The 9,788-nt window shown below is 41.7% G+C and overlaps 1 protein-coding gene across 1 annotated transcript in view; it reads left to right on the plus strand.

Annotated features, from left to right (window-relative positions):
* Positions 1 to 3,234: 3,234 nt before the first annotated feature.
* Arhgef9 (Cdc42 guanine nucleotide exchange factor 9) overlaps positions 3,235 to 9,788 on the plus strand; it is a 374,830-nt gene continuing 368,276 nt past the window's right edge. The window contains exon 1 of the mRNA XM_048797209.1: positions 3,235 to 3,633. The gene's annotated coding sequence lies outside the window, so the exon portion shown is untranslated. The remainder of the gene's footprint in view (positions 3,634 to 9,788) is intronic.

Consider the following 9,788-nt stretch of genomic DNA (forward strand, 5'->3'; position numbering starts at 1 on the left):
AGTATAAATTTAGTGTGTTTTAGTATATTTGAAATTGTACAACTATTACCATTATCAACTTCCAAAACATTTCCATCACCCTAAAAAGAAACTCCATAACCATTAGCAGTCACTCTCCATTCCCTTTTCCTTCTAGCCCCAGGCATTTTGTCTGAATAGATTTGCCTTTTCTAGGTAATTCATATCAATGTAAGTAAGAAATATGTGGCATTTTGTGTCTGACATCATTCATATACCACAATGTTTTTAGGATTCATTCATGCTATAACATGTATCAGTATTTAATTCCTTTTTTTAATATTTTTTTTTATAGTTGGACACAATACCTTTATTTCACTCATTTATTTTTTAACGTGGTGCTGAGGATCGAACCCGGGCCCTGCGCATGCGAGACGAGCGCTCCATCGCTGAGCCACAACCCCAGCCCCCTATTTAATTCCTTTTTATGACTGAATATTATTCTACTGAAGAGAGACACCATATATTTGTACTAATTCATCAGTAAAGGGGCATTTTATTTGTTTCTGTTTTTCCCTTAGAGTAAAAACTGCTTTTATAAAACTAGGAGTGAAATTTCAGGTTGTAACTCCATGTTTAACATTGTGAGGAACTGTCATACTGTACATGAAAACATATTTAATATGGAAAGGTTTGGATTCATTTTGTGTATTGATTTAGTGAGTATCTACAAAGAACCTATTCTCTGTATATGAAGATCATAGGAGTCTGAAATGCAATGCTCAGCATTTGAGACTTTATTTATGAAGCAATGGAAAACCATTGTAGACTTTTGCTGAAACATATCCCTATGAGGTAGGTGTTTTAGGAAACCAAACATTGGTGCACTATTTTTCTTTCCTTAGGATTTCTGTTCTACTGGATAGAAAATGGAACCATAGAAAGTTGGTAATGTGAGAACACATCCTGTGAGGTACTCTGTATAAGGTGACTGAAGTAACCAATACCAGAACAGAGGTATAGAGATACATATATCTGCATGTACATGGGGATGTGTCATCTACTTTCAATAAAATTAAAATGTACTGATGATCTGCTCCAAGTGCTATTATTTCTTGAGTTTCATTTTCTGTACCTACTTCTACCCTCACCATCACTGATGCAGGTTTTCTTCATCCATCATCAAAGTATAAAAGTAGGGCTGAGGCTACGGTCTAATGAATATTTGTTTACTTCTCAAATGGTTATCTCTCCTGGGGAAGTTTGAAAGACAAGATTAATCTTTATGTTGAGGACCTGTTGGGAAGCAAACAACTGGATGAGATAACCTCTTGTGATTAAGATTTCAAGGTTTAGATTTCCATATGGGCAGAGCCTAGAAAGGTTCAATTTGTTGCTGTCTCCTCCCTCTTGCAAAGGCTGTTATTCAGCGCTGATGTTATTATTGTTGTTGTTATCATGGTGATTATGATGAAAAGAAATAATTATAGCAATCAAATATGTTTTCTTGTTGAATATGGTCAATATGGTGCCTGCCACTATATATAGCATGTGGGAAAAACTGTCCCTAGTTTTGTAATCCTCCAGTCTAGGCTCACCATGATAAGTCCTGTGGAAAGAGTAAATAGGCCAGACCCTTTCCCTAAATCTGGTTAACCACCAGTAATCTGGTTCTGCCTCCCACAAGGGTAATGGACCATGCATGACAATAGGGCATCTGGGATTCACTATCTTTCTTTAATTTGGGGAAGGGAACAAAGAATACAGAGCCCCTATTATGGGTCAGGCATAGATGAACACATTGAAACCTTTCTGAAATATTGTACAGGTGTTCTTCTTTTATGTACATTTTATATATGAGGAATACTGAAACTCCATGGTGGTGAAGCTACATGCTCAAGGTTTCTCTACCAGTTTTGAGTCCTCTAGGTCCTCTCAGTCCTTCCATTAGATATTACATACTCTGCCAGGAAGACTAGGAGCAGGAGGAGGCAGTGAGGGGTGGGAAAAGAGAAAATAGAATGAGATGTAAGGGAAGCCCCAGTCCTGACTTCCCATGAGACTGACAGTCTGTTCTGCAAGCCAGGACCTAAGTGGCATCTCCTTGGCAACATTACAGGATAAACTTGTTCAGGTCCATTCACTGGTAGTGAAGTCTTACATTTTTGTCTTTAGGAAGAATTTTGAGGAAGTCTTAACTAGGGGAGTGCTGCCTCACACAGCTGCCTCCATTGCACTGGTATTTTAAAAAGTGTGGAAGTGATTTGTGTGGCTGTCCCCCACCACCGCATATTATACAGTTTTATTAGCATAATTGCCAGGTTGATTATCCTAATCTATTTTAAAACAGGGGTGTGTCCATTAAGACTTCCTGGAAAATTCTAAAGTCAGTGGCTTTCCCTTACAGAGCAGGAGCAGGGCTCAAATGCGGGGTTTTCCAGTCAAGAGGCATGACCCGGAGGAGGCAGACCTTCCTAGTTCTAGTACATACCTTGAAGGAGGTAGGGAAAGCACCCATTCAAGTTGCAGGGCCCACAGAACGCCAGCTGGCTCTTTTCTCAACTGCCCCAGGCTTGTTGATTTGAATCCTAAGATTATAGCGCTAATTTTTTTAAAAAAAAAGGTCTTTAAAACTGCACACTATGATTAATATGTAGGGACTCTGCCCTCCTGGAGGTATTGCAATCGCTGCAGAGAAACCGATAAGTCCATTGAACAGATCCGGGAAAATGATTGAGGACAGTTGATTGCGCCCTCACCTTCCAGTCCCCGGCAAGCCTGCCCCGCTTCCTAGGAGTGTGAGGAGGCTTTCCAGGAGGGTGTCGCGCTCTGCCGGGAGCTTGGGTAGCGGGTGCAGGTGGCCTCTCTTCGCAGCTTGCAAAGAGGCGGACCCATTTGCTTTTACCACCTCATCACTGCTCGCTGCCATTTACTCCTACCCGCTCAATAATTATGCTGAGGAAATGTTTGGGTTACAATTCCGAGGTTGGTGGACCGAGGCGGACTGCACGACCCCAGTAGGCAGCGGGGTGCGGAGGGTGCTTAGTTAGTGGCTGGATTGGCTCTCCTTCGCAATGTGTGCACCCTGATTTGGGCGCCACAGCTCCTACCTTCTCGGGAGTGGCAAGGTCGCCTGAGACCGCCTCTGGGGAGCGCGGAAAGGACCGTGTATTGGCCTCCAGCCAGCCTCCTACTGGCTGGCGGCAGTGTTCCGACCCCAACTTCAGAGTTGTGGCCCCTCCCCTCCCCCTGGCNTGGCGCCGCGTGCACCTCCGCGAGCGCTCCCAGGCGCGCTCATAAACCTGCCCCGGGAGGCGACGAGCCCTCGCCTCCCGAGGGGCTCGGCAGGGGGCTAGGGACCATCTAAACCGCGCAGAGGCTCTCTTGCTAGGAGGGCTGCTGAGGCAGAGAACAGCCGTGCTTCGTCACAGTGGGACTCCCTCTGAAGCCGCCACCGCGCCAGAAGCCTCCAGCTAGCCCGCTAGCCAGGCGCCCCGTCGTCAGTGGCTCTGTCCGGTTCTGGGCAAACAGGACTGTCGCCTGCTTGCAGCCCCGCCACTTTGACCACCCCGTGGCATAGCGTGGTGGAGCGAACACAACTGTGGTGCGGACTCACCCACTAGCTGGTCCAGTGGTCCGACGGAGCGCTACTGCTCCTTCTTCGCTTCTAGCAAGGTAACTGCGAACAAGCTGCCGGTTCTCTGCTGACTTCATGCGTACACCGGCAGAGGAAGGGCACGATTTTGCCATCAGCTCCTGGAAATTGGTAGAGACCACAGCTACTAGGGAACCCTGACAGGGATGGCTGGGACACGCCAGGGTAGAGCAGTGAGCGTGGACGCCAGCCTGCCACAACTCGGCCCAACAGCCATTTTGCATGGGTCACCAACCCAGTTTATGGATTTGGGATTTAGGATTTTAGGGGATGGAGTAGGGAATTGAGGAAGAAAGGAGGAGATGGTTGAGGAATTCAGGGCAGGGATGGGTAAGCTGCCCCTGGCAGCAAAAAGCCATTGGTTTCTCTGAGATCCAGGACCTCAGGCTGCAGGAAACTTCAATGTTGTGCCAAGGTATTGAGCTACTTCTCGGATTGCAAGGAGGAGGCTGGGTGCCACAGGGTGAGTTCACCTCTGTTAGGCCAACTCTCTAGGGAAGGGCACAAGTATCATCTTCCAGTAATAAATGTTATGATTTTGTGGCAAGAAAGACCATATCTAAGCTGCCTCTATTTAGAAAGATGAATTAGGTGTGCTGGAGGGCAATTTTGCAGTGTATCAAGGTGAGAGAAGGGAGGGGGACAGAGGAGCTCTCTTCAGATATCTGCAAAGCTATGAGAAAGTATTGTTTGTTCTGTGTGGTATCAGGAAGGAGAATTGGGATGGTTCAGAATTCAACAGGATGGGTACCAGGGGAAGGATTACTGTAAGAAAGCACTTTCTAATAGAGAAGGAGGGGGAGTGCTTTTACTATGTGTTGGACACTTTACTGAGTACTCAGCATAAATTATCTCACTTACCAATTACCATCTGTTCAATGATAAAATGGCAGGGAGGTAGTGGCGCCCAGGTCATTAAAGGCTCTTAAGCAAGAAAGATGTTAAATAACCACCTGGCTTCCATGTTATAGATGATATTCAGACCTCATGTGGGAATTTGTGTTATGTGAGTAAGAGGTGGATTAAGGGGCTGGGGGATTAATTCAACGGTAGGATGCTTGCCCAGCATACTTAAGTCCCTAAGTAACATTCCTAGTATGGCCATAAACAAACAAACAAACAAAAATCATAAATTAAGGGATCAGTCATGTGTCCCCCCCGCCCCATGGAGAAAGCCTGAGACTCTGGGATCTCTGGTCCAGACTGCTCACTGTATGCATTCTGTATTCATTATTCCATGTGTTTAAGGCTCAGGCTTGGCAAGAAATGATTACACTTAGGCAGCTTACAAAAGCTGCTTCTCAGGATAACTACTAGGTTGGCTGAAATGCACATTTAACTCTAGAATAATTGTTCAACTGAACACCTAGAGGGATATCTGAGCTTTTGAAAGTCCAGATTGTTTCAGTGTGGGCAGCTGGAGCCACCTTCCTTTGACATGAAGAGGACATGTGTAATTTGTGTGTGTGTGTGTGTGTGTGTGTGTGAGTGGGGGGATGCCTGGTGGTCAAAAAACAGGATGTTTAAAACAGAAAAATAAGACCCCTGCTTTGTGAAAGGAGAAACTATTCAGGGAGGCTGCAGTTATTCCATATCTCATGTTAAGACGATTTGTTGGAGCTGAAAGAGGCTTGCCCAAAGGAATTGAGAGGTTGTCACTTACAGGTAATGTGACATTAGGGAAGTCTCAGCACCTTTCTATGCCCCAACTACCCTATCTGTAAAGTCAGAAAATTAGAATTTTCTTGGCTATCTCAAAGATTCCTCTTGACAGTGTCTACCAATGTCAAATGATCAGCAAAAATAAAAACAAATGGGGTTGGATGTCTTGCACACAAACATTTGGGGGAGTTATAGGATCAAAACTCCATAATGTATTGAAGATGGGCCACCTTCAGGAGCAGTGCAATCTTGCCACCTTCTTTCATGGGCTAAACTGTCACTCTAATATCTATCCACTTGAGATAGGCTTTCAATGACTACAGTTTTTCTGAACAGCCAAGGTTCTGAATGGTAAAAATTAAGGGACCACTTTGAAGTTGCCTGCATTTTCCTATGGTAGCTGCATGGCTTTCTGTTCACTGCCAAGGTAACTTGGCTTGTGGCACAAAAATATGGAGTATCTGCTGGTGGGAAGTATTATGCCGAGCAATTGGACAAGAGTGCAGAGAGGAGTAGTAAAATAAGCTTCTGCTCTTTGAGGGCTTCAAGTCTGTTTTGGGAAAAGTAAATATACTGATCATATTGTCAGGCAGAAAGACAGAGTGCATTAGGGGTACAGAAAAGGCAGGAGCCTTGCAGAACAGTAAAAAATATGCTAGACTAGTAGTTTGGTAGCCATGTGTTCTAATCTCTCATTGCCACCTAGGTGGCTCAGCCCACCTGGTGAGGCCTGCAACTTTAAGGCCTCCTAATATTTAATAAGTATTTCCGGTTTGGGTGGGTCCTCAAGATATATTAATGGTTGGCCATGAAGGATTCTTGGTAATATTTACACTAACAATGCTGAATGCAGAGACTGAGGCAGAGCTTTCCTGGGCAAATGAATAATGTGTGCATTCATGGAGGCAAGGAGGCACCTAATGACTGGACACACCAGGGGCACCTAATGACTCATGTAACTACTGAACCAACCAGATAATATAGAGATCAAGGTTGCAAAGGAGGCCTTTGAATACTATGCCCAGGTATTCTGGACTTTTTTTCTTAAAAGACAATAGCAACCATGCCTGAATTGTCTGGGAGTTGTTGTAGGACAAATAGTCATGAGACTTAAGAGCTTCATATAATGAATTATGTTTTACCCAGTTTCCATTTTTAATCTGCCAATTTTCAGGCATTCAAGGACAACTTAAGCAAATGACTTGCTGATGGTAGACAGTCCCTACCAATGTCAATGGAGAAGAAACATGATAGAGTGTAGTAGTCCATCTTTGAGATAGCTGCTGGGGAACTGGGCATGGATCTGGTCTTTTGCTAGGAAAAAGGGTGACTGGTCAGTGGATTGAGTGTTATCCTCATTGCCTCTCTGAGGCTGATGGACAGAGATTGGGGGAAGGGAAGAGAAAGGGAATCTCTTAGATCTTGTAACTCATTAAGAAAAAGAGTTTGAGACTCCCAATGGGTTCAAGAATGGATCCAGATTCTTTATTTTAATTTTATTTTATTAGTTCCTCTTAGTTATACAAGAGGGTAGAATCCATTCTGATAAAATTATACAAGCATAGGATATATTTTATTCTAATTAGGATCCCATTCTTATGGGTGGGCATGATAGTGATATTCATTTAGGCATTTTGTTATGTGTACATAGGAAAATTATGTTAGATTCGTTCTACTGTCTTTCCTATTCCTATTCCCCTTCCCTTACTTTTGTTTCCTTTTGTCTAATTTACTGAACTTCTCTTCTACCACTCCTAGCCTTTTATTGTGATTTAGCTTCCACAAATCTTTGAAAACATTCAACCTTTGGTTTTTTGGGATTGGCTTAGTTCATATATCATGATAGTCTCCAGATCCATCCATTTACTGGAAAATGTCATAAAGTCACTATTCTTTATGGGTGAGTAAATTCCATTGGGTATAAATACCACAATTTCTTTAACCTTTAATCAGTTGACAGGCATCTAGGTTGGTTTCATAGCTTAGCTATTCTGAATTTTACTGCAATAAACACTGATGTGGCTGTGTCACTGTAGTATGCTGATTTTAAATCATTGGGGTATATGTCAAGGAGTGAGAAAACTAGGTCAAGTGGTGGTTCCACTCCTAGTTTTTTGAGGAATCTCCATACTGCTTTCCAGAGTGCTTGCAACAATTTGCAGTCCCACCAGCAATGTATGAGCATTCCGTTTTTCCCATATTCTCACCAACATTTATTTTTATTTGTATTCTTGATAATTGCCATTCTGCCTGGAGTGAGGTGGAATCTCAGTGTAGTTTTAATTTGTATTTCTATAATTTCTGGAGAAGTTGAACATTTTTTTTACATATTTGTTGATCATTCATATTTCTTTTGAGAAGGATCTGTTCAGTGTGGATCCAGATTTTTTAAGTTGGAGCTGATGATATTGGAAAAAGTCCAGCCAATCATACTTAAGAGATGGAAAGAAACATGGTCTTGGAGTCAGGAGAGTGGTTTGATTAAAAGTTGATCTGGGGGCTGCCGTTGTGACTCAGTGGTAGAGTGCTTGCCTTGCATGTGTGAGGCTCTGGGTTAGATCCTCAGCACCATATAAAAATAAATAAAGGTATTGTGTCCATCTACAACTAAAAAAAATTTTAAAAAGTTGATCTGGAAGATTCAACAGATCTTTTCCAGCTCTAAAGATGTATGAAACTATAATGCAATTTGGACCCTACATGGATAAGTCTATTTTAGACTCAGAGACTTTGTTGAGAATTGAAGTAATAAGGCTAGGAACTATTTTAAACTGAGGGCTTAAAAAACATCTTAATATTTTAGGTGGAATTAGGTGGAGAAGAGAAGGGATCAGAGGATATATATAAAGTTATTCCCATTTTGTAGTTTCTGGGGCAGTGGCCTTGTGTTGCTAGATATAGTTGTCTTTGGAAAATTATATTCCTTCATCCAAGGCCACTGCTTTGTAGGTCATATCAAAGAGATGAATCCTTTGGATATTTCCCTTTTTTAACCCCATTTTTTCTTTCTCCTTTCTTCCCATCCTCCACCAATACTTTTCAGATTTTTAGTGGCTATTACTCTGCCTAGAACACCTGACAAATTGTGGCTTTTCTTCTCTTTCTACGTGCAGAGAGCAGTTCCTGAGCTCTTTCTTTTGTGTCTACCAAGAGAACACCTAAATCATTTTCATCTTCCCTTTCTGGTACTGATAGCACATAACTCCATCCCCAATTTATTTAGCTGCTAAGTCTTTATAGTCAATGATGATAATGTTTTATTGTATTTTTAAAAATAAGAGAAATACTATGAGTTAATTTTGATATACCTCAGAAAATAAGATGGATAGATGACTGGAAAAGATAAATGATCAATAAATAATAGACAAATCAGTGACACGTGTTTAATAAAATATTGGGACATTAAGTAATGTGAAAATATGTAGTAAATAATCCCAAATAAACACAAGTACACAAAATAAAAGTAAAGAAAATTTAGTTTTATCTTATCTCCATTTTAAATTTCCCTTCCTAGAGACTACCACAGATCACAGTTTTCTGTATCTTCTTCTAGTCCTTTTCGTTTGTGCATCTAATATATATATATATATATCTTTGGAGAATGAATCAGGAAGGAGCTACACATGGAAAGTAGTTTCTATTAGATAGTAATTTAGGCACCAAGAGTTAGTAAATGTTGGAATAGAATTCAGAATAAGAAAAATATGGTTTCTTGGACATCAGGAAACTCTCATGTGTAAAGACGTAGCAGGAAGAGCCTAGTTCCAAAGAAGGCTTCTCATTAGAAACCATATGGTAAAAGAATATGACTATCAAAGAGGTAACCAGTGGTTGGGGAATGGATCATAGTGTTTCAGATATGAAGGGGAGAAATTCAAAAAAAAGCAATCTTTTAAAAGCAGGATTGACTTTAGTAACAGGAAGCCAAATGATTGTGCATCCACTTGTCTGTCTCCTAAAAAAAGGAAATTATTATTTGAACTCAATTAGCATTACACAAAGGAGCCTAGCAAAGCATCCTGTGCTCCGTGTCCTCAGACACGTGGACAAAACAGAGATGGGAAGGAGAGGAGAAGGAAGACGCATTAGATGGTAGAAAGTGTCTCATTGGAAGCAGAATTAGAACTCAGAGAAAACAGATGGTAGTGAGGCAAGCAGCTAAGCATTTCTAGGAGAGGAAATAATGAAAACAAAAGTATGAGTTAAGAGAACAATGTACAGTCTAGGAAAAAGAGTTAGTAACTTGGCTGGAGCAAAAGGCATTAAGTGTTAGAAATGAGGGTAGTGCCCCGGTTATTTAGGACCTTATATAGAAAGTCTAAATTTATTTGGTTTTCATTTTCAAGGTAAAAGCAACCCAAGAAATATAATAAAATAAGTGGCACAGTTAGATTTGTGACTTGGAAAGCCCATTCTGTCAGTCAGCAGGGAGGATGGTCTGGGTTGGGGATGGATAAAGAAGAGACCCAAATCCCACTGGGAGACTCTTGCAAGGATCCAGACATAAGAGATG

The sequence above is a fragment of the Marmota marmota genome, unplaced genomic scaffold (assembly GCF_001458135.2).
Source record: "Marmota marmota marmota unplaced genomic scaffold, marMar, whole genome shotgun sequence".
Lineage (NCBI taxonomy): Eukaryota > Metazoa > Chordata > Mammalia > Rodentia > Sciuridae > Marmota > Marmota marmota.